We start from the raw sequence: 25,345 nt of genomic DNA on the forward strand, positions 1-25,345 counted from the left end.
TTACTTCCTAGGGTGCTGCCTCAGTGGGGCTTAAGTCCCTGCTGCCCTCATGACTCTTTGAATCTCAGCTTTCTTCATTTTCTCAATAAATCAGTTCTGTCTCTCTCTCCTCCTCTGTTTCTATCTGCCTCTATTTCTCTTTGCAGTCATCTCTCTACCGCTTTATGAAGCCAGACATAATCTCCTTAATAAGTTTAGTTGCATACAAATGACAGGAAAAGTTAGGCAGATTTTGCTTTACGAAACCTGGTAAAATCCATGAGATAACAAAACAGGGAGACTGGAATTGGGGTAGAACATACTTACAGGGAGAACAAACACACATTAGTTGTTCTGATTATTTTGCTTCGTTATGTTTGTCAATCTTTGTCAGCTTTGCTAATCTGACATACACACACAACATGTAACTTTACTCATTTTCTATCGAGTTGTTTATTGTTCTCTCTATTGATTATACATATTTTTAATCTGTGAATCTTATAAATATTGGATTGTATTTTGTTTTGTTTCAGTTTCTATATATTTTATTTAGTGATATTGGTCAACTTTTCCTATGTTTATTATTCATTTTTGAACCTATTATGTTAGCGGCCTTTTCCTATTCTTTGCCCACTTCCTAATGAGTATTTCACTTTTTCTTATTATGAGGTGCCCTTTATAACAAAGATATTCAACCCTTCAAAGGCATCACAAATATTTTCTCCCTGTTAGTTATTTGCTGGCCAAGGTTTCTATGGCTTTTAAGTTTCTAATTTTATGTAATCAATTGTCAATATTTTCCTTTATGGTTTTGGACTTTTTATGGAGGGTCACAGTATACCTTTTTACCCTTAGAAATCGTCTCCCAAGTTTTGTTTCTGTGCTATCCTACTTTATTCTTTGTATTCTTTATTTGCATATTCAAAATATGCAAATATTTTGTCTGGATTGTTTGTGTGTGTGCGTATGTGTGCTGTGTAAGGAAAGACTTAATTTTTTTTTCTATTTTGGTTATCAAATTTCCCAAAATTATTTATTGATCAATTCATCAGTTTTCTGCCGATTTGAAGTTTTGCCTTTTTCCTCTATTACGTTTTCAAATTACTGTTACTCATGTTTTAATTCTATGTACATATTAATCCTATGTATTTCCTTTATTTCTAGCCATCTTACTGAACTGTGATGTTAATAAATCAACTATTTCTCTTGGTTTTGTGTATATGAGGATAATAGATAGCATCATCTAAGAAAGATAGTTTTAACCCTCAAGTAAATATCAATGAAAATTTACTGTTTTCTATATTGGTTTTACATATTTCTTGTTAAATATATAATAAATGCTTCCTAATTTTTATTATTGTTGGGAATAGAGTAGACACGTGAGTGAGTGTGAGTCTGTCTGTCATAATGCATAACTAGAACCTCGTTAACAGTATTAAATAATGAAGACACATGTTTTCAGTGTTTCTGCTGAGCCTCTTCTTCACCTTTTAAAACATCTTTGGTTCCTAGTGAATACACAGTTAAAATATTTACGAGAAGTGTCAAGTTGGCCTCCCCCAATTTTTAGCAATTTATACCCCTACAAGAGTTTGCAAGAATGTCTATTCCTTACACTCATGTTGTGAAAGGTTGTGATGTGTCCATTTATCTGTCATGAAAATGTAAATCATTTGAAAGAGTAAATCAAATCACCCCAGTAATAATTTGACATATTTCTCTCCCATTGCTTGGTTTTACTATCCTTGTGCTCCAACTATGGGCTCAAATTCTTTGCTATGTGTTGCCATTTTCTCCACTCAGCTCATAGCTTCCTATCTAGCCTCCATCTTGACTCTAACCTAGTCATTCCTCTTTTTTGTTTGCTTCACTAACTCAACCTCTCTTATAGAAGATGGAATTGGCCTAGTCAGTCAGATTCTGGCCCAGTGGAGAAGACTGTGTCAAGGATTGGGTTCTTGAGGGACCAGAGGTGGAACTAAGTCAAAGTCTCTAGGTTGAACCACAGAAGATAACCTGTACAAACAATAGGAAGACCATATGCAAACATAGGATCCAAGCTTAAAAACCCAAACATAGCCAACTCACTCCTGAGACTGTCAGCTCCTCTCCAACTTGGAGCCATAACAAGTCTAGAGCTGGTATAGTTTTTTTGCTCTCCCAAGTCTCCCAGGACCGAGGATCTCTGTGGCTTTCCATCTGACCATGCTAAGAGCAAACTTGTCCTCAAGAACGAAGATGGAATTTCAGTCATACCTTCATGTTCTAAACAGCAGGCTAGAGGAAGGGAAAAAGAGGAGGCAAAAAGTCTGTGACAATTGCCTCTGATAGAAGGTTACTGGATGCTGGTCAGGACACTTTCATGTAAATTCCATTGGTTGAAACTTAGTGACATGGCCATACCAAGTTATAAGGGAGGTTGAAAGTGTAGGTTTTGTTCCAAGTGGCTGTCTGCTTTGCTAGAAATTCTATTAATTTGCAAGAAGGGGAGAATACATATTGAGAGGTAATTAGCAATTATTGCCACAAGGACCTACTAAATTAGGAAATGAATTAGGCTTCACAGTTTAACAGAGAAAGACAGGTATATGGATGAACAAGTGAAATAAATTTCTATATTATGGCTGTGGTTGAGTGAAGTATACAATAGGGGGCTGGAGTACAAAGGAAGAATTGATCAGTTCTGCTGCTAAAGAAAAAGACCTGGAAGTTTTGTAGAAGAAAAGACATTTCAACTAAGTCTTGAACATTGAGAAGATTTTTGCCAGGTGCTCTGTAAGGAAAAATATTTGAGGTTGTAGGAGCAGCATAGGCATACAGGAATAAAATATGATGGTGCCTTCAAAAATATGGAAACATCTCCGTCTGGGTGGTAAGCGCAAGGGAAGTGAGTAGCACAGCAGTAAATGGACCAATAGGGAGAGACCAGAAATGAACAGCCATGTGTGCCCTACTTAAGAGTCTGGACTTTGATCTCTAGGTAATAGACATCAGACTTGAATACTAGAATTACAAGATTAGATCTGATATTTGTTTTCAAGAATAATTTTAAAGGTCTATAACTGGATAAAAGCCAGCGGCAGGAGGAAGTGTTCAGGTAGCCTCTTAGATTTTTAGCATGGAGGTCTACATTAATGAGATATCAGTCAGGGTTTGCCGCAGAAACAGAAGTTGTAGGACTCTGGGTCCTGGCAAGTTGGAAGTATGTAGGATAGGCCTGCAGGCTGGAACTCTCAAGCAGGAGCTGCTGCTGCTGTCTTGAAACTGAATTTCTTCTTCTTCAAGGAGGACTGTTTTGCTCTTATGACTTTGCAACTGATTGGATGAAACCCATTCAGATTATCAAAGATAATTACTTGAAGTCAACTGATTGTAGATGTTAACCACATCTGTAAAATACTTTCATAGTAAAACCTTGATTAGTGTTTATGTGAATAACTGGGTATTACAGACTATCCAAACTGACACATGAAACTGATCATCACAGATGGTGACACTACTAACTCTACAGAGAATACTGGAAACACAAACTTAGTAGCTAATGAGAGAAAATAATGTGCTTGGCCAGGCACGGTGGCCCACTGCCTATAATCCCAGCACTTTGGGAGGCCGAGGCAGGCGAATCACTTGAGGCCAGGAGTTTGAAACCAGCCTGGTCAACGTGGAGAAACCCCAGTTCGCTGATGAAAGGTTTTTCCTAGTGGCAATTTGGCTGGCAGCTGCCAGGGCTGGGCTGGAGCACACTGAGGGTGGGGGAGGGGAGGAATTAATCCCACCCAAAGATGCTGGGATGAAGTGAAAATGAAAAAAAATGAGAAAGGGTCTAATTATAATGTCTCAACTTAATTAAGAAACCATGATAGTAGAGAGATGAATTGTCATGCTACTGCCATGGCAATCACTTCCAGTGTCTTCAGCTACTAAAGAGGACTCTTTTTCAGACCCGATTTCTCCATTTGGCTAAACTTAAATTAAAACTCTGTGTGTGTGTGTGTGAGTGTGTGTGTGTGTCTGTAGACATATATATATATATATATAACATATATATAATAGTATTCTAATTGACACCAATTAGCATATCTTGGATGTTGTGTTTATCTCTGAATCACTTTTTGTAATCAGGCAGACATGAGATTTGATTGGTCAGGTCTAAACTTAAAACTCTGTGTGTGTGTGTGTGTGTGTGTGTTTATGTGTCTGTAGACATATATATAATTGTAGTCAGTAATACAATTTAATTGTACAATTACTTTTACTTCATGGCAACTAGATTCTAATTTGTTACAGGATTTTTTGTGACTGTAATTGTGTTAATTCTTGGATTTTGACTACACTTTTCATAATTTGCATGGAAAGGGCTAAAATGGATGCTCAATTGTCTATAATATCTTATATCCACAAGAATTTACAGTGCTTTTTTTTAAAAAAAATAAGTAAACAATAAAAGAACATTTAACCTTTCAATCTTCACATATCCTCATGAGGGAAGCATCAGTATTTCTACTTACAGATGAAGAAACTGAGGCTCAGAGATAAATGATTATGTTTCCTAATCCTCACTACGGTGTTAATATCTGGGTTAAACATCTGGGCAGCAACACCAGAAAGCCCCTCTGCTGTGCTTCAGGATCACTCTTATCACTGCATAAAGGTGAGAATGGCTTCCTTCTACACCCAGTCTGTTACTCTGGTTGGGCTATTTATGCATCTGAGCGATTGTCAACGGTGCACCAAGAGGAGGCAGGCAATTACTTTTTCACCAACTATCAATAGTAGATAATCATATTAAGAATGACACAGAGTTTCATTAAAATGATAACCACTCACTTTTAAAAGAATAAAATAGAACATCAGATTCCTAACGACTTGGCTGTTTACATGTCTTTGTGGTACCTAAGTCTGAGTCTAAGCAACTTTGTCTTCACATTTGATTTAAAAGAGGAAATTCTTCTCACTCCCTTACAGCTTTCTGTTTCATGCTAAAGACCAAGAAAAGTCAAATGAAGTAAAGATTATGACTAAATAGGATAAATAAAAATGGAAAAATTGTGTGTCAGACATGAAAACTTAAGAAGAGCTATGATATTCCTACATTGTTACTCCTCTTACACTTCCCAGGGTATGCTACATTTTTGCTAAAAGTCAGGAGGTTTAGAAACCACACAGAGAAACATTCCTTGGAAAGGGGAACTCTTCAATCGTCTAAGATTACAGATCTTTGAACTGGAATGGTATGCAGTTGAGTTTTCCATTCACGGTTCCAGGAAAAAATGGGATATTTTTCCTATTAAGAATACTGTTATTTAGTTATTTTGAAGTATACAGTACATACATGCTTTTTTATAAAACCACTAGATTTCATAAGTAGCACACATTCAAGTATTCCAAAATCTCTCCACTGCTTTCAAATCAGATCTGGGGCTTGACTATAGAAAAAAATTTCATTTCAAGTACAGAACAGAAGCTGAAGTATATATCATATGGCTCATAAAATACTTAAATTTTACTATTTATTTCTTGAGAATGACTCAGCCATTCATATTTATTATACTAAAATGCTGTACAACTACTGCCAATAAATATTGGAAGAGCTGAACAATCCAGACACAATGTGGTAATTATTCTGTCTTGACAAAACTTTTCATAAGTCTTGAGAAAAAAGGAGCATTGCTTTGAAACTGAAAAATAATCGTAACTAAGTAAAATATAATGGAAGCACTGCAGTTTAAGCCAATTTTCCTTTCTGTTTTGCCCAACTACATGTGAAGTAAACTATATATATAGTAAGTTACTTAAACTCTCTAAACCCCAGTTTCTTTTCCTATAAAATATGGAAAATAGAAACAGCCCAACCAAAAGCATAGGACTGTTTCAACTGCTAATTAAAAATACCCAAATCAAAATGGCAAAAGGAAAGAAAAAGAATGCGTTGACTCCTGTAGATGAAAATCCAGGAGTAGCTTGGCATCACTGTGGTTGGATCCTGGTTCAAACAATGTCATTAGAACTGAGTCACTCTCTATGCCTTGGCCCTGCTTTTCTCGGTTAGACCAAAGTCTTTGGCAGGCTCTCCTCATGGGGCAAGATGGCCTCCAATAACTCCAGGATTATATCCAACTGGCTTCAGAAAGAGGTCTGTTTCTCAACTGTTACAATGGTAGTCCAATAATTGATTGGCAATGACCCCAATTAGCATGACTCAGATGTTGTGTTTATCTCTGAATCACTCTTTGTAATCAGGCAGACATGAGATTTGATTGGTCAGGTCTAGGCCATATGCCTATCCTATAATTTGTGTGGAGAGCCAGCCCCAGCCAAACAGTGGGAATTTGAGAGTAGATGAAGAATAGTAGCTCCCCATAGAAAATCTAGGTGCCATTATGACAAACAATATATTAGATATAAAATATTATTATACATATAATATGTAGTCATGATAATCAAATAAGATAAAATATGTATGTAAGATATCATGACTATAATGGATTATTTTTTGTTATGCCAGATGTTATTTAATTAAAATGTATCTAAAAAGAGTTTATGTTTTCAGTAATGCCATTCGGCATTTTATAACTTGAAACCTCTGAATTAAACACCTCTTAGGGATCTCCATTTCATTTTGCCAAGTTCTCCTCTGTAGTCTTGGTGGCAAACTCTCATGGTGCTGACTGCAGAAGAAAAGACCGCTAAGTATTATCTTCAGCAAAAGAGTTCGAATTCCTCTGAAAGAATTAAGCAAACTTGTGACAAGCAAATAACAAAGCACTTTAAAAGAGTTGAAGATAGTGATGTGACCTTATTTTGCAATTATGCAATATGTCATTCTTTGAACAAATCTGCATGAAGCAGGCATTTTGATGTTTGTATTGTACATTTGTTATTTGAGCACTTACCTGAAAACTGGCTTTCTTGAATTTCAAGTGTTCTAGATACTGGCTAAATGGTCACCAGCCCTAGTTCCTATTCCTGGGCACATATAAGGTCTGGATGAACCAGCCCCTTTGCATTGGGTTGAGATCAGGTGACTCTGTTGGGTAGATGGACTATGGGCAGAGGTGATGTAAGCTGCTTCTAGATCTGGCAGTTCTTCAGTCCTGTTGTCCAATGTGACACCCTCACAAATCACATCTCAAAGATTCATAAGATTGTAGGAACCTGAACCCCTGAGGTGGCAGGAAATCTGTCAAAAGGAACTACCAGACCCACTTGAAATGTTACAAAAGTAAATACATTTAAAATTTTTTTTTTTAATTATTATAATTTAAGTTCTTGGATACATGCGCAGAATGTGCTGGCTTGTGACATAGGTATACATGTGCCATGGTGGTTTGCTGCACCAGAAACCCATCATCTACATTAGGTATTTCTCCTAGTGCTATCCCTCCCCTAACTCCCCACCCCATGACAGGCCCCGATGTGTGATGTTTCCCTCCCTATGTCCATGTGTTCTCATAGTTCAGCTCCCACTCATGAGTGAGAATAAGAAGTGTCTGGTTTTCTGTTTCTGTGTTAGTTTGCTGAGAATGATGGTTTCCAGCTTTATCCATGTCTCTACAAAGGACATGAACCCATCCTTTTTGGCTGCATAGTATTCCATGGTATATATATATGCCACATTTTCTTTTTCCAGTCTATCATGATGGTCATTTGGGTTGGTTCAAGTCTTTGCTATTGTGAATAGTGCTGCAATAAACATATGTGTGCATGTGTCTTTATAGTAGAATGATTTGTAACCCTTTGGGTATATACCCAGTAATAGAATTGCTGGGCCAAATGCTATTTCTGGTTCTAGATCCTTGAGGAATTGCTACACCATCTTCCACAATGGTTGAACTAATTTACACTCCCACCAACAGTGTAAAAGCATTCCTGTTTCTCCATATCCTCTCCAGCATCTGTTGTTTCCTGACTTTTTAATGATAGCCATTCTCACTGACTTGAGATGGTATCTCATTGTGGTTTTGATTTGCATTTATCTAATGACCATTGATGATGAGCTTTTTTTCATACGTTTGTTGGCCACATCAGTGTCTTCTTTTGACAAGTGTCTGTTCATATTCTTCATCCACTTTTTGATGGGGTTGTTTGTTTTTTTATTGTGAATTGTGAAGTTCCTTGTAGATTCTGGATATTAGCACTTTGTCAGATGGATAGATTGCAAAAAATTTCTCCCTTTCTGTAGGTTGCCTGTTCACTCTGATGATAGTTTATTTTGCTGTGCAGAAGCTCTTTAGTATAATTAGATCCCATTTGTCAATTTTGGCTTTTGTTGCCATTGCTTTTGGTGTTTTAGTCATGAAGTCTTTGCCCATGTCTATGTCCTGAATGGTATTGCTTAAGGTTTTCTCATAGGGTTTTTATGGTTTTGGGTTTTACATTTAAGTCTTTAACCCGTCTCGTGTTAATTTTTGTATAAGGTGTAAGGAAGGGTTTCAGTTTGTTTTCTGCATATGGCTAGCCAGTTTTCCCAACATCAATTATTAAATAGTGAAGCCTTTCCCCATTGCTTGTTTTTGTTAGGATTGTCAAAGACCAGATGGTTGTAGATGTGTGGCGTTCTTTCTGAGGCCTCTGTTTTGTTCCATTGGTCTATATATCTGTTTTGGTACCAGTATCATGCTGTTTTGGTTACTGTAGCCTTGTAATATAGGTTGAAGTCAGGTAGCATGATGCCTCTAGCTTTGTTCTTTTTGCTTGGGATTGTCTTGGCTATATGGGCTCTTTTTTGGTTCCACATGAAACTTAAAGTAGTTTTGTTCTAATTCTGTGAAGAAAGTCAATGGTAACCTGATGGGGATAGCATTGAATCTATAAATTACTTTGGGCAGTATGGCCATTTTCACAATATTGATTCTTCCTATCCATGAGCATGGAATGTTTTCCATTTGTTTGTGTCCTCTCTTACTTCCTTGAACAGTGGTTTGTGGTTCTCCTTGAAGAGGTCCTTCCCATCCCTTGTAAGTTGGATTACTAGGTATTTTATTCTTGTTGAAGCAATCGTGAATGGGAGTTCACTCATGATTTGGCTCTCTGTTTGTCTGTTATTGGTGTATAGGAATGCTTGTGATTTTTGCACATTGATTTTGTTTCCTGAGACTTTGCTGAAGTTGCTTATCAGCTTAAGGAGATTTTGGGCTGAGACGATGGGGTTTTCTTTTTTTTTTTTTTTTTTTTTTTTTTTTTTTTTTTTTTTTTTTTTTTTATTTTTTTTTTATTATACTTTAAGTTCTAGGGTACATGTGCATAACGTGCAGGTTTGTTACATATGTATACTTATGCCATGTTGGTGTGCTGCACCCATCAACTCGTCAGCACCCATCAATTCATCATGACGATGGGGTTTTCTAAATAAACAATCATGTCATCTGCAAACAGAGACAATTTGACTTCCTCTCTTCCTGTTTGAATCCTCTTTATTTCTTTCTCTTGCCTGGTTTCCCTGGCCAGAACTTCCAGTACTATGTTAAATAGGAGTGGTGAGAGAGGGTATCCTAGTCTTGTGGCAGTTTTCAAAGGGAATGCTTCCAGCTTTTGCCCATTCATTATGATATTGACTGTGGGTTTGTCCTAACTAGCTCTTATTACTTTGAGATACATTCCATCAATACCTAGTTTATTGAGAGTTTTTAGTATCAAGGGGTGTTGAATTTTATCAGATACCTTTTCTGCATCTATTGAGATCATCGTGTGGTTTTCATCATTGGTTCTTTTTATGCGATGGATTACATTTATTGATTTGCATATGTTGAACTAGCCTTGCATCCCAGTGATGTGGCTGACTTGATCTTGGTGGATAAGCTTTTTGATGTGCTATGGGATTCGGTTTGCCAGTATTTTATTGAGGATTTTCCTATTGATGTTCTTCAGGAATATTGGCCTGAAATTTTTCATTGTTATTGTTGTGTCTCTGCCAGGTTTTGCTATCAGGATGATGCTGGCCTCATAAAATGAGTTAGGAAGGAGTCTCTCTCTTTTTCTATTGTTTGGAATAGTTTTGGAAGGAATGGTACCAGCTCCTCTTTGTACCTCTGGTAGATTTCGGCTGTGAATCCATCTGGTCCAGGGCTTTTTTTGGTTGGTAGCCTATTAATTACTGCCTCAATTTCAGAACTTGTTATTTGGTCTATCCAGGGATTAGACTTCTTCCTGGTTTAGTCTTGGGAGGGTGTATGTCTCCAGGAATTTATCCATTTCTTCTAGATTTTCTAGTTTATTTGCATAGAGTTGTTTATAGTATTCTCTGATGATAGTTTGTATTTCTGTAGGATCAGTGGTGATATCTCCTTTATCATTTTTTATTGTGTCTATTTGATTCTTCTCTTTTCTTCTTTATTAGTCAGGCTAGTGGTGTATCTATTATGTTAATCTTTTCACAAAACCAGCTCCTGGATTCATTGATTTTTTGAAGGGTTTTCATGCCACTATCTCCTTCAGTTCTGCTCTAATCTTAGTTATTTCTTGCCTTCTGCTAGCTTTTGAATGTGTTTGCTCTTGCTTCTCTAGTTCTTTTAATTGTGATGTTAGGGTGTCGATTTTAGATCTTTCCTGCTTTCCCTTGTGGACATTTAATGCTATAAATTTCCCTCTAAACACTGCTTTGTCTGTGTCCCAGAGATTCTGGTATGTGTGTCTTTGTTCTTATTGGTTTTAAGGAACTTATTTATTTCTGCCTTAATTTCTTTATTTAGCCAGTAGTCATTCAGGAGCAGGTTGTTCAGTTTCCATGTAGTTGTGCAATTTTGAGTGAGTTTCTTCATCCTGAGTTCTAATTTGATTTCACTGTGGTCTGAGAGACTTTGTTATGATTTCCATTTTTTTTGCATTTGCTGAGGAGTGTTTTACTTCCAATTATGTGATCAATTTTAGAATAGGTCGCTAATTTTGGTGTTATGACCTGTTGAATACATTGAGCAAGTCTAGAAAGAAATAAAATTTTGCTAATAATAGCATTGCTTCATGTCTTGACAAATCTACATAAAGTACACTAATTGACAAGAGCAACAGTTGATTCAAGCTCCCTTAGACCTTCGAGGAAGCTCTCCTCATCTGTTCCAACCTCAGGAAAAAAAATAGTTAAAAAATAATTAACAAGTTTGACTTCATTTTCTCATTTATACTTACATTGCACAATTAATATGTGCCTAGTTTGCGCCAATAGTTTACTTGCTGCCTGCAGGCCGTTAAGCACAGTATATCCAAATTAAATCCAATATCTTTCCCTATACAGTTCAAAAACTTCCATTTCAATTCTATATCCCCTTGAAAGACAACACTACCCAACTTCACCAGCCGAAAACCTAGGAATCAGCCTTAATTTCTATTTCTCTGTAAGTTGATCCTGTAGACCTTACTCTTATTACCTTCATTTTACACCAAACCATCTGCATCTCCTCCCTGATGATTACTGAAATAGACTCATTACTTGTTCTCCTTCTTCCAGTCCTGTCCCTTAACCAACATTCACTTCGGAGCTACATTAATCTTTCTAAAATGCAAGCCCGATTATGTCAGCCTCACTCTTAAAATCATCCAGTACCTCCTTGTTACTCTTAGGATAGTCTGAACTCCACAGTGTAACTTACAAGATGCTGTATGATCTGGCCTTTGCTTCCCTCTCTAGCTTATCTTTTGCTGTTGCTCCCAACACCTACACTCAAACCAATCATTACCATGAAAAATCCATATGTGTCTGATCCAGCCAAGATGCCATTTTGCTAAATTCATAGGTACTAGAACTTTGAAAGTAAGTTATATCTGCCCATTTGGTGCTCCCCAGTTCTATCCCACTGCTAGGCTTGTAAACATTTATGAAGCCTGGAGAAAAAGGCCCATGTACTATATATTTAAATATTGAAAAGTTATCAATCTAGCTAAGACTGTTAAATAAAATGTATTCTATCCTTCCATCTCACTAAATATATTCATACCAACCTGTAAGGCCAGGCTGGAATTTTGAATTCTTAGTTTTTAGCTACATTGGAGCGTGGCAGTAGTGTGAAGAGAGATGGTCTTAGGCAGCCTGTCCTTTGAGCACACACATGGATACTTGGCCCAAAGGTCAGTCCACTTACTGGTAAATAGCACCCCTTGGCCACTCCGTAGGCCTCAGAGCACACAGACATCATGATCTGCACTTGGAAGAATAGACCCAAGCCAGAGGGGTCCACACAGTCACTGAGAGAGGCCCTCACTGTAGGGACAGTGAAGTCCTGGCTTCCAGGTATTCAGAGCATGATCTGTAAGAGGGCGCTGTAGGCTTTGAGTGAGAACATCCCTTTCATGCTACAGACTCCTTGCTTTAAGGGGAGAGGCATAGTTAGAAGATGACCAGATTCGGGCCTATAGAGAAGAGCCCAGAGGTCCTCTTGCCTGAATCTAAGGGCAGTGTTTCTTCCTGTCTGTCTCCACACAAGGTAACTACTATCCTGAATCATGCTGATCATTTCCTTCCTTTTTTATTTACATAGTTCTATTTCAGTCTATATATCTATATAGTCCTAGACGTATTGCATTTAGTTTTAGTGTTTCAAAGTTTATAAAAAGGTTACTGTATGTATCTTTGGGAATTTATTTTATACATCTATCTATCTAGCTATCATCAATTTATTTATTTTTTATACAATATCATTAATATTCATTCATATTGTGATGTGAAGCTGAAGGTCATTCATTGTGAATGCTATATAATATTTCATTGTTTGATGGTCACCAGTTATTTTACACACTCTGCTGACAACAGGCATGTAGGTTGTTCCTAGGTCTTTGCAATTTTTAAATAGTATTGCTATAAAGATCTTCATCTGCATCCCTGGTGCACATGTGTAAGAGTTCCTCTTTGGTGCTTACCTAGGAGTGAGTTGCTGGGTCTTAGCTCTGGTTGGATCTCACAAGTTCTGATACGTAATGTTGTCATTATCGTTCACTTTAAAATTTCCATTATGATTTCTTTACCTCATGAGTCATTTAAAGAGCATATTTTAAAGTTTTAAATATGTGGGGAATTCATATTTTTCTTATTATCTATTAACTTAATTGAGTTGATGTCAGAAAATGCGGTCTATATTATACACATTTTAAGATATTTTTGAGGCTTATATTTTGTCTAAATACATGATCAATATTTATAAGTGTTCTATGTGTACTTGAGAATAATGCAGTTCACATCATCTCATTGTTGGATGCAGAATTCTATCGATGTCCATTAGGTCAAGTTTTTAAATTGTGTTGTTGAGCTCTTCTGTGTTCTTGCTTAGAATCAATGGATTAACACTTCAAAAAATGAGGGAAATTCAGTGAAATTTCTCACTACTTGGTGGAGTTTTGTTTACTCCCTTTATATATTTTGAGGCTATTAGGTGCACGGTGCTTAGAATATTTACACTTTATTGATGTGAATAGATAGATAAATAGATAGAGATCTTCTCTGACTCTAATCATGTTTTTGTCTTAAAATCCATTTTATCTGACATTAATACAGCCACACAAGTTTTCTTTTGGCTACCATTTGTCTTATTTTGTTCCATTCTATTATTTTCAACACAGATTTCATTGTTATTCCCAGTTCATTCTCTCTTCTCGGTACCTTATGAACCCTTGCTATGTGACTTGCCTTAGCCAACAGAATATTGGTGGGATGATACAGTTAGTGGCTTTAAACATGCTTGAAAGGTTGGACAAATTCTCTTGTATTCCTGACTTTTGCCATGATAAGACCCTGCCTTGGGTAGCCACTGGTCCAAGGAAGATAGGAAATATTTGGAACAGACTAAGGCTGAACCTATGTTTTAGAGCAAACCCCAGTGGGCAAAATCAGCTGTACCCAAGCTGATACACAGATGCATGAGTAATAAACTATTATTGCATGCAACTGAGATTATGTGGCTGCTACACAGCCAAAGCTGGCTTACATAACATATCCTATGCTTTAGTATGTCTCTTATAAAAGCCACATAGCTGGAATTTTTTTATTTCAATTGTTTTTGGGGTACAGGTGGTTTTTGTTACTCAAATGAGTTCTATAGTGGTGTATTCTGAGATTTTAGTGCACCCATCACCCTAACGGTGTACACTGTATCCAGTATGCTGTCTCTTATCTCTCATCTTCCTCCCAACCTCCCCACCACAAGTTCCTATAGTCCTTTATATCACTCTGTATGTCTTTGCATTCTCATAGATTAGCTCCCACTTATAAGTTAGAACATAGGGTATTTGGTTTTCTATTTCTGAGTTATTTCACTTAGAATAATGGCCTCTGGTTCCATCCGATAATAATAAATAATTGCAAAAGCCATTATTTCTTTTCTTTTTATGGCTGAGTAGTATTCCAAGGTGTAAATGTACCACATTTTCTTTATCCACTCATTGGTTGATGAGCACTTAGGTTAATTCCATATCTTTGCAATTGCAAATTGTGCTGCCATAAACATATGTATGCATGTATCTTTTACAAATAATAACTTTTTTTCCTTTGAGTAGATACCCACTAGTGGGATTGCTGGATTGAATGGTAGATCTACTTTTAGTTCTTCAAAGAATCCCCATACTGTTTTCCATAGTAGTTGTACTAATTTACATTCCACCAGCAGTGTGAAAGTGTTCCCTTTTTACTACACCCATGCCAACATCTATTGTTTCTTGACTTTTTAATTATGGCCATTCTTGCAGGAGTAAAGTGGTATCTCATTGTGGTTTTGATTTGCATTTCCCTGATGATTAGTGATGTTGAGCATTTTTTCATGTTTGTTGGCTGTTTGTATATCTTTTTTAAAATTCAATCAGAAAGTTTGATGGGTTTAATTCATTTAGATTTACTGAAATTGTTGATATTTTTATATATTTATATACACCAAAAGATTTCACTAAGGTAATTAATTACTATTTTAGTTTGAATTTCTTCTTAAGCAAACTCTGAAATGAGGATTTGGTTGCAAGTTATGCCTTTGGGAGGTGATCACAAGAGTAGAGGAACTGAGAAAAATGAAACTAGAAAAAAAAGGAAACCTAAAAAATCAAATAATAAAATAAAATAAGTATTGGGACCACCACTCCGGGTGAATGCAACTTGCTATGGATCATCCTTTCTGATTGGGCTTCAAAAGGCATTGGTCAGACCAATATCTGCATATCAAGTGTCAGAGGCTGTATTAATCTGTTTTAGGAAGATGCCACATACATGTAGCACGGCAGTTGTGGCTAAGGCCTCCCTTGATTACATTCACAGTAGTCCACTATAATCCACCATGTTCCACCTCCATTCATCTTTTTTTTAATAGAAGCCATAATGATCAGTTAACTAGGGACATGATGGAAAACATTACCTGTGTATCCTGTAAGTCTCTGAGAGTATTGTTAATGACGGCCTGCTGCCTAATTTGTGGTATTGCTTCCAATTTGCTGTCTTGGCTGGTTAGAGAGAAAGCAGTAGTTTCACAGGCTTCCACTTGGATTTTCTTACTAGTATATCACTTATCTCACAAGTCAGAAGCCAAAAGGGGGGTTCTGCAAGCACTTAAGTCTGTCCATCTTGGTTAGACACTCAGAGACTGGGATAACATGAACAGGTTGAGTTTGTGAACCCATTGTGAGATGGATTTGGTCCAGGATTGCATTTATTGTCTGTCTTCTGTTTTGTCCACAGTATAACTGGGGAGCTATGAGAGTACCTTGAATCTTCTGGTATTAGAAAGAGTTCAGGTTCATTATTTCATTGTAGAGTTTCATTCCTAGGTTCTCCCTTCTGGAACTACTCCTGGTACCAACAATCTTAGATCAGTTATCAAAAACAGACCCTGAGATATGAATTTGAGTTCAAATGGTTCTAGGAAGCACAGTGAGTGATATAGTTTGGCTGTGTCCCCACCTAAATCTCAACTTGAATTGTATCTCCTAGAATTCCCATGTGTTGTGGGAGGGACCCAGGAGGAGGTAACTGAATCATGGGGGCTGGTCTTTCCCATTCTATTCTCATGATAGTGAATAAGTCTCATGAAATCTAATGGGTTAATAAGGGGTTTCCACTTTTGCTTCTTCCTCATTTTTCTCTTGCTGACACCATGTAAGAAGAGCCTTTCACCTCCAGCCATGATTCTGAGGCCTCCCCAGCCATGTGGAACTGTGAGTCCAATTAAACCACTTTTTGTTCTCAGTTTCAGGTATGACTTTATCAGCAGCATGAAAATGAACTAATAGAGAAATAGGTAGTGGAGAAGTGAGAAAATCAAGGTAGTTACGTAAATAAAAGATAATGTTAATATGTTAATGAGTGGGCAATTGAAGCTTGGTTCTGCTAGGAACCCTCGGAGACCCTAAGTCACACCTCAGAATAGCTCCAGAGGGACAAGAAAGTTGAGATATTTATTTTCCAACTCACATCTCTAAGTGGTTGAGAGTTGCTCCTGGGGTTATTCATTCTTAGGCACTTCTGGCCTGCCAGCATGTGGGCTGAGCATGTGTCTGCAGGCTGAGAACAACCTCAGTCAGAGAGGGGCAGCTACATAAGGTAGCAAGTCATTGGAGTGTATGGGATTTGTTCAACAAAGCTACAGGCAGAAACTGACAAACTGATTCTAAAATTAGTGTGGAAATACAAAGGACATAGAATGCCTGCAACAGCTTTGATAAAGAAAAAAATAGAGAGCTAATATTTTCTGATGTCAAGATTTACAGTAATCAGAATACTGCAGTACTGGCATCAAGACAGACAAATCTATGGAACAGAACAGAGAGTCCAGATACAAAAATAATGACAACTGATCTTTGACAAAGGGTCAAATGCAGTTTAATGGAGGTAGGATAGTTTTTTCAATAACTGATATTAGAATAATTGGATACCCATATGCCAAAAAAGAAAATAAACTTGAATCCGTATCTTGTGCCTTATTAAATAAACTAACCCAAAATGGATTATTGACCTAAATGTAAAACCTAAAACAATCACACCTCTAGAAGAAAATATAAGCAGAAGTGTTTGTGACCTTTGACTAGGCAGAGATTTCTCCGTGTGTGTGTGTGTGTGTAATGAAGTCTTGTTCTGTCACCCTGGCTGGAGTGCAGTGGTGCAATCTCGGCTCACTGCAACCGCCACCTCCTGGGTTCAAGTGATTCTCCTGCCTCCGCCTCCCGAGTAGCTGGGATTACAGGCACACGCCACCACACCTGGCTAATTTTTGTATTTTTAGTAGAGATGGGGTTTCACCATATTGGCCAAGCTGGTCTTGAACCCCTGACCTCATGATCTGCCTGCCTGGCCGAGATTTCTTATATGACACCAGAAGAATTATCCATAAGAGAAAAAAATGGGCCAGGCGTGGTGGTTCACTCCTGTAATCCCAGCACTTTAGGAGGCTGAGGTGGGCGGATCACCTGAGGTCAGGAATTTGAGATCAGCCTGATCAACATGCTGAAATTCTGTCTCTACCAAAAATACAAAAATTAGCTGGGTGTGGTGTTGGGCACCTGTAATCCCAGCTACTAAGGAGGCTGAGGCAGGAGAATTGCTTGAACCTGAGAGACGGAGGTTGCAGTGGGCCGAGATCATGCCATTGCACTCAGTCTGAGCAACAAGAGTGAAACTCCATCTCAAAGAAAAAAAAAAAAAAAAGGAAAGAAAAGAAAAAGGATATACTTAACTTCATAAAAATTTAAAACTTCTCTTTATTTATTTATTTTATTTTATTTTATTTTATTTTTTGAGATAGAGTCGCGCACTGTTGCTTAGGCTGGAGTGCAGTGGCACGACCTTGGCTCACTGCAACCTCTGCTTCCCAGGTTCAAGTGATTCTCCTTGTCTCAGCCTCCCAAGTAGCTTGGATTATGGGCACCCACCACCATGCCTGGCTAATTTTTTTTGTATTTTTAGTAGAGATGGTGTTTCACTATGTTGCCCAGGCTGGTTTTGGACTCCTGACCTCATGATCCACCTGCCTCAGCCTCCCATAGTGCTGGGATTACAGGTGTAAGCCACCATGCCTGGCCTTAAAACTTCAAAAGAGAACGAAAGACAAATCATAGACTAGAAAAAAATATTTATGATTTACATATCTGATAAAGAATGTCTACCCAAAATATATAAAGAACTCTCAAAACTCAACAATAAGAAACCCTCAACTTTTGAAAATGGCCAAAAAATCTCAACAGACACTTCATCAAAGAAGTGTGTGGATGTCAAATAAGCATATGAAAAGATGATTAATATCATCAGTCATTAGAAAAATGCAAGGTAAAACTATAATGTGATTCTACTACATACCCATTACAGTGGCTAAAATTAAAGGACTGACTATAGCAAGTGCAGACAAGGATGTGGTGGAACAGGAACTCTCTTAAACTGCTGATAAAATGTCTGGAAAACATATTAGCAATTTTTTTAAAAGTTAAAGATATCCTGACCACATGATCCAGCATTTAACTCTTACATATTTATCCAAGAGAAACAAAAACATATATTCATTCAAAGACCTGCACATAAATGTTCATAATAGCTTTACTTATAATAATCAAATAGAATACAATCAGCAATAAGAAAGAGTGTTCTGTTGATACATGAAACAATACAACCATTTTTTATCTCCATTGAAACTGTTTTATATCTTGCTAATATTCCACATTTCCTAATGTATAGATAGAGTCAAATCACAATAAAGTGGGCATCATTTTATAATGCTTATATAGTCTAGACCAGGGGCTGGCAAACTTTTAATGTAGAGGGCCAGATGGTCAATATGTTAGGTTTGCAAGCCAGATGGTCTTAGCCACAACTATTCAACTCTGACTTTTAGCACAAATACAGCCATAGACAATAGACAAAAGCATTGGTGTGGCAGTGTTCCAGCAAAACGTTATTTACAAAAACCAGCAGTAGGTGGATTTGGACTACAGAATGTAGTTTGCTCACTTCTAGTGTAGACCATTAGAACTAGTGTCAGTCTTTCAATGTTTCCCATTTTTGTTTTGTTTTTTTTGAGACAGGGTGTTTCCCTGTCACTCAGACTGCAGTGCAGTAGTCCAGTTATGGCTCACTACAATCTTGGCCTCCTGGGCTTACATGATCCTCTCACCTCAACTTCCTGAGTAGCTGGGACGATAGGCACATATCACCATGTCTGGCTAATTTTTTTTTTGGTATTTTTCTATAGAGACAAGTTTCTGCCTTGTTGTTCAGGCTGGTCTCAGGCTCCTGGGCTCAAGCAATCTGCCCACCTCAGCCTCTGAAAGTGCTAGGATTACAAGTGTGAGGCACCATGCTCAGCCCATTTCCCTGATTTGATGTGTTTGGATTTGGGTCCTATTGGCCATTTGCTTAACATACTGATCCTGGATATCAGGGAAAATATCAATGGACCCAGCTATCTCTGTGATGCCAAGAAGTGTAGGTATTTAGAGTTATCTGGGGAATTTTATGGTGTCAAGGAACAGGTTCTTTATCTCACAATGTGCTAAAACCCCATGAGAAGTGCAATGGATTAAATATGACTGAAAATTATTTGTCATCTCTCTTTCCATGCATACTACCTGATGGAGAGGTAGAGTTTGTTTTCCTCCTTTTGGATCTGGGCTGGCCTTGTGACTGCTTTAACCAATATAATGTGATAGAAGGGATGTTATTCCAGTTCCAGGTCTAAAACTTAAGAAAGTGTCAGAAGTTTCTGATTTTGTACTTTCAGGTACCCTGAGCCACTATCTAAATGGTCTGCTTATCTTATGAAAACACCATAAGGAGGGATAACATGTGGTGAACACAGGGTGAAGAGCTAGAGGCCTGAAACTAGATGGGGAGGGAGAAGCCAGCCATGCCAGCATCCAGGGCTGAACTCAGACTTCCAGCATCTGTGCAGAGGCATCAGTCAGGCCACAGCTAACTTCAGGCCCGGCTAACATTATGTGGAACAGGAGAATTGCCCAGATCATCCCAGTCAACCAAGATCATAAAATTGTTTTCAGCTATTAAGTTTAAATAAATGAAATAAGGAGATAAAAAATACTGACTGGGACTCTGTCTGAATGAAAGGATTAGTAGATTAGATTAATGATTCTCAAAAGACTTTGTTGGATGCACATAAGTGTCCACAAAATAAGAGTATGATGGTTTCCAGGTTCAAATAAGATGATAAACTATTTTGTGAATCAGAATTAAATTGGTTTATTTACTGTAGAACTTCTCAGAGGCTTTAACATGTACATTTAATAATAAGCATTATGAAAACTGCAAGAGGACAGAAAAGTTGCCTGTGACTTTTTAAAAAGTGTGTTTATTCACATCCTGAGGAAGGATTCCCAGAAGAGATGATGTCTAAGCAGTGTCCCAACCATGAAATAAAGTCTTCTAGACACTGGACAAGATCATCTTTAAGCGTATTTCCAGCTCCAAATGTTATTATTTTCTCAAACCCATTATAAAATGGCCTCTCTTAGCACTATGAGATCTGTAATACAAGAAGTAGAACAAACACATGAAGTTCCTGTTGGAAATTCAAACTTCTCATACAGCCTTCACTCATTATGGATAAAGGCTTCTGCTTTGAGTCACCTAAGTACGTTTGACTCCAAACTTGATAAATACCTTGAAGTGAAAATATGATGTCAGGCAGTCCCTATTCATGAAACAAACCAACCAACCAATCAACCCATATCATGACTTGATGGTGTGAGACCTCAGCAAAACTTTATAAGAACTAAATTTGTCTCATTTGTATCTTCTTGTACCTGCCACAAAATTTCCTCTGTCCAGTGACACTGGTCCTTCAATTTGAAAATAGTGCCACTTGTCTTTTCCTTCTTTAACAAAAATAAAAGCGAAAGAAACAACATTATCCAATCTCATCTGTCTGTTGGGGCATATTGTAATTGCTCTACTTGGAATCTCAGCACAAAAATTCTTGAATTATCTGTCTACGCAGTTTGCATTTCTCCCTTTCTCTTTTCATTTACACCACAATCTACTGCAATTTGACCCCTTCTCTCATTCTGTCTGAATTATCTTCAAAACTGGAAACTTTCCCCAAGTATTTGCATTGAATCCCAAACTTTCAGTTCTTACCTGTATACAATGTGACTGAAAGTAAGGGGAGCTCCCATATCCATACCTCTAGTCGTCCTCCTGCCCATAAACCCAATACCTGAACTCCAGACCTATGCAACTAACAACCTATTTCTACCTGAATATCATGAAGTATAAATAAACTTCACCCAATGCCAACAACATCAAACCCACTCAACTATTTATTCATGGATTCAATTGATACTTGTCAGTCACCTATTCTGGGTCAAGAACTTTGCTAGGCAATAGATCATAAAAGTGATCAAGACTCCACCCATAGAGAGCTTATAGTCTAGCAGTGGAAATAGACAAATAGACTAGCAGTTATAGAGAAAAACCTGAGTTTCTATGGGAGCACAGAGAAGAGACAGTTTAGTTCAGCCTTGACAGTGGTGATGGGGGTTTGGGGAGGGTGGTATGAAAGGCCTCCCAGAGATGAAAATGATTAAATTCAGTCTTTAAGATTGGATGGGGCAGGTAAAGGATGACAGCAGAGCAGCCAGTCAGAGGAAGTACCTTGTAGGGAGACTCACAGGGAAGAGACTGCATCACATACTCAGGGAACAGCAAGTCGTTCTGCCTAGCTGACCCAAAGAATGATGCCTGGTGAAGAGCCTTGGATGATCAATACAGGTGGAAGAAGCCTTCCTTTAAGGAACCCTAATTCTTGGGCCACTTCAGTACTGTGCAACAATTACATGTTTTGTTTTTGTGTTTTTCTTGTAGAGGGAGTATGTAAAATACATATGCCATGTTTCCAATAAAGTTAAACATGCATCTACCCTATTACTGAACAATTGTTTTCTCAGATGCATAGCCAAGAGAAATGAAAATACATGTCCATGCAAAGACTTACGTAAGAACATTCAAAGCATCCTTATTAATAATAGCCCAAACTGGAAGGAACCTAAATGTCCATCAATAGGAGAAAGAATAAATGAATAATGGTATATTTATATAGTGAAATAACATTTCATAATAAGACAGAACAAACTGTCCATACATGCTGCACTGTGGCTGATTCTCTCAAAATCATGCTAAGCAAAATAAGGCAGACACGAAAGATTACATGCTGAGTGATTCCACTGACCTGAAGTCCAAGAGTAGGTGAAATGTATTATGGTGACTGAATTGTAAAAGGGTTGCTCTGGGGGTGAGGATGGATGAGGAAGGGTGAGGATGAATGAGGATGGGAAAGGGAACTTTCTGGATGGTGGAAATGCCCTCTATTTGTTTTATTTTTTTGAGACAGAGTCTCGCTCTATTGCCCAGGCTGGAGTGCAGTGGTGCTATCTCGGCTCACTGCAACCTCTGCCTCCCAGGTTCAAGCGATTCTCTTGCCTCAGCCTCCCGAGTAGCTGGGATTACAGGCACGTGCTGCCACGCCTGGCTAATTTTTGTATTTTTTAGTAGAGACGGGGTTTCACCATGTTGGTCATGCTGGTCTTGAACTCTGGACCTTGTGAACCACCCGCCTTGGCTTCCCAAAGTGCTGGACTTACAGGCATGGGTCAATGTGCCCTGCCTATTCAAAACTCATTGAGCTGAACACTATGATATGTACATTTTATTGAATGGTAATTATACCTCAATTTTTAAAAATGCCAACGAAAGTATTTCTTTTAAGAGTCTAAATGTAACAACATGGTTTGTTTTGTCCACACTAAAGCTGTTCAAGTCTTTAAACATTGTACAGCGCAATTTAATGACCCTGAAATATATTTTTAAAGTCATGGAAGAGAAACAAAAACAAGATATGAACGGATTATTCAAAAAATCAGTAAGACATAAATACTTCATTTTAACTGAATTTGCATAGATGTTTTGGGCCTTTTCGATTTAAAAACCCACAGAAATCAATTAACTTCTGATATGGGCATATATGAAGAGCAACTGTTTTGTCATCTATGAATTAATGTATTAAGGAACTTGGAGAAAATCCAGATGAAATTTGATAGAATATGAAAAAAAATCAAGAGATAAAGTCAAGTAGAAATTGCTCTGACATCAAGAAGTAAATTGTAACAGAAATATTTTTAGATAATACAAAGAGCAATAATTCATTAACAGGAAGAGGGAAGTACTGAATGGGCTTTTTATTCTTTGATAACACATTTAATGCAGAAGACTGAATCACATGAACTCACTGAGAAAATATTTAAATTTCTTTCAAATTTGATACACAATCCTGACATTGACAGAGATAAAATCGAACTCACATTACACTGTTACAGCAAGGACACCAGTGACAAGCTGGTTAATGAGTAGCATCAATTGAAAGAGTATTTAAAATTACTTACACACAAGAAAATTATCAATGCCCTGAAATCTTACAGCTCTTGCAGTTGATATATGAAATAAATTTGACTGAAGTTTTCCTGCACTTGACAACAATCCTGAAAACTTACTTATAATTATGAAAGAGTTCTGAACCAGAAAGAAAACAAATTTCAATCAATCATACCAAAGGAATGACTGAATGAATTATCATTGTTCTTTCTCTATAGAAAATAATATGGAAAATTCTTGGCCAGGCATGGTGGCTCTTGCCTGTAATCCCAGCATTTTTGGTAGGCTGAGGCTGGTGGATCACGAGATCAAGAGATTGAGACCATCCTGGCCAATGTGGTGAAACCCCGTCTCTACCAAAAATACAAAAATTAGCCGGGCGTGGTGGCAAGCGCCTGTAGTCCCAGCTACTCGGGAGGCTGAGGCAGGAGAATTGCTTGAACCTGGGAGGCAGAGGTTGCAGTGAGTCGAGATTGTGCCACTGCACTCCAGCCTGGGCGACAGAGCAAAACTCCATCTAAATATATAAATAAATAAGTAAGTAAATTTTTGTCATGTGGTCAACGATATGCAAGCAAAAGTAGAACAAGTAGAATTATAGATGTGATCAGTCAGTTAATACAAAATATAAGTTTTTTTTCTAAGATTTTGTGATATTTCTGGCATTTGTAAGAATGCTAAAACTTGTAATTTGTGGTGATTAATTTTCTCTATGCAATAAATATTCACTTTTATTAGTAATTCTGCATTTGTAATTTTGTATTCTTTTTCTTAAAATGCATGTCCCAAATTATACTTGCCTAAGACCCTACAACACCTGGAGTAACCCACGCATGTTTTTTTAGATTATGTGTTCCTCAAGGGCAGGGACTGTGGGCTTTTTCTCTCCACAACTGACCAAAAGTAGGAGCTCAACAAATATATGTGCAGTGAAATGGAATGGGGACAAACGGTCTGGTAGTATAGTAGAAAGCAAAATTTGGTTATGGTAGGAGCAGTACAGACACATCTGGATCATAGTCTAAATTCTCTCCAGGGACCAAATATATATATTTTACCCCTTGGGTTATTGGTCTGGCAGACTCCAATTTTTAGTAGGGTTCATATAATCTAACCTTCTTATAACCTCTGCTCCACTGGATACAGGTATTACTCAGTTGAAGTTAAAAATTGAATATAGGATTATGTGCAATGCTTTATCTATAACTTTCTTGTATGTGTAAACTCAGTACATCTCTAGTTTTCTAATATTTTGGAGGAACTGTTACAAATAGGTAAGGAAAGTTTGAGCCTTTGCTGCAAATTCAAGTATACTCTGAAAAACCCAATTATCTACCTTTGCACTATAAATGACAATGAAAATAGTTTTATAAGACAATTAATATTACAAGTCATTTATAAGCTCCAATTTTCCCGATGAACTGAAGTTATTTGTTACTTTTCAAATCAGAAATAGAAATGGCAGAATTACCAAACCATAGGTTTGCTTAAGAAGCTGCCAAGTCAAGCAGTACCATCATTATCCCATCCAAACAGATGTTATCCTATTTTTAAAGACTTCTGGGAAAGGGAGATTCCCTAACCTTCCTTAGCAACCCACTTGGATGTTTAACAACATTTGCTGTCAGGGATGCTGGTTCTCTGAGCCTGGATTGAGTATTTTTACATGTTTCTATGTATTCATGTTTTTCCTTGTCCTCATTTCCTCTTTTGGTACTAATTTTTGGCTTTTTCCATTAACTTTGTTTGTAGACATCTTTTTTTCTGCAAATAAAAAAATCTTCGATGACCCCCCAAAATTAAACAAACACATAGAATATTGTCTTACATATCACACATATTTGGGATGGAAATGAGTTTTAACTTAGATTTTATACAACTAGTACACAGGCATTTGATATTCACTTCCTATATGTGTGTCCATTAGACATTTATGAATTTGTGCGAGTTAAGGACATACATCATTTTATTGAAATGCATTACATTTTGGCAGTATTAAGTATTTGAACATATCATTTTGCTTGAGTTGTTAGTTTTTTCTGA

At 37.4% G+C, this 25,345-nt stretch overlaps 1 long non-coding RNA gene across 1 annotated transcript in view; it reads left to right on the plus strand.

Moving 5' to 3' along the window:
- Positions 1-20,653, plus strand: part of LOC104655536 — an 86,528-nt gene extending 65,875 nt beyond the window's left edge. Inside the window, exon 3 of the long non-coding RNA XR_746987.2 lies at positions 19,641-20,653. This is a non-coding gene — a long non-coding RNA (uncharacterized LOC104655536). The remainder of the gene's footprint in view (positions 1-19,640) is intronic.
- The last annotated feature ends 4,692 nt before the right edge of the window (positions 20,654-25,345 follow it).

The sequence above is a fragment of the Rhinopithecus roxellana genome, chromosome 4 (assembly GCF_007565055.1).
Source record: "Rhinopithecus roxellana isolate Shanxi Qingling chromosome 4, ASM756505v1, whole genome shotgun sequence".
NCBI classification, from domain to species: Eukaryota; Metazoa; Chordata; class Mammalia; order Primates; family Cercopithecidae; genus Rhinopithecus; species Rhinopithecus roxellana.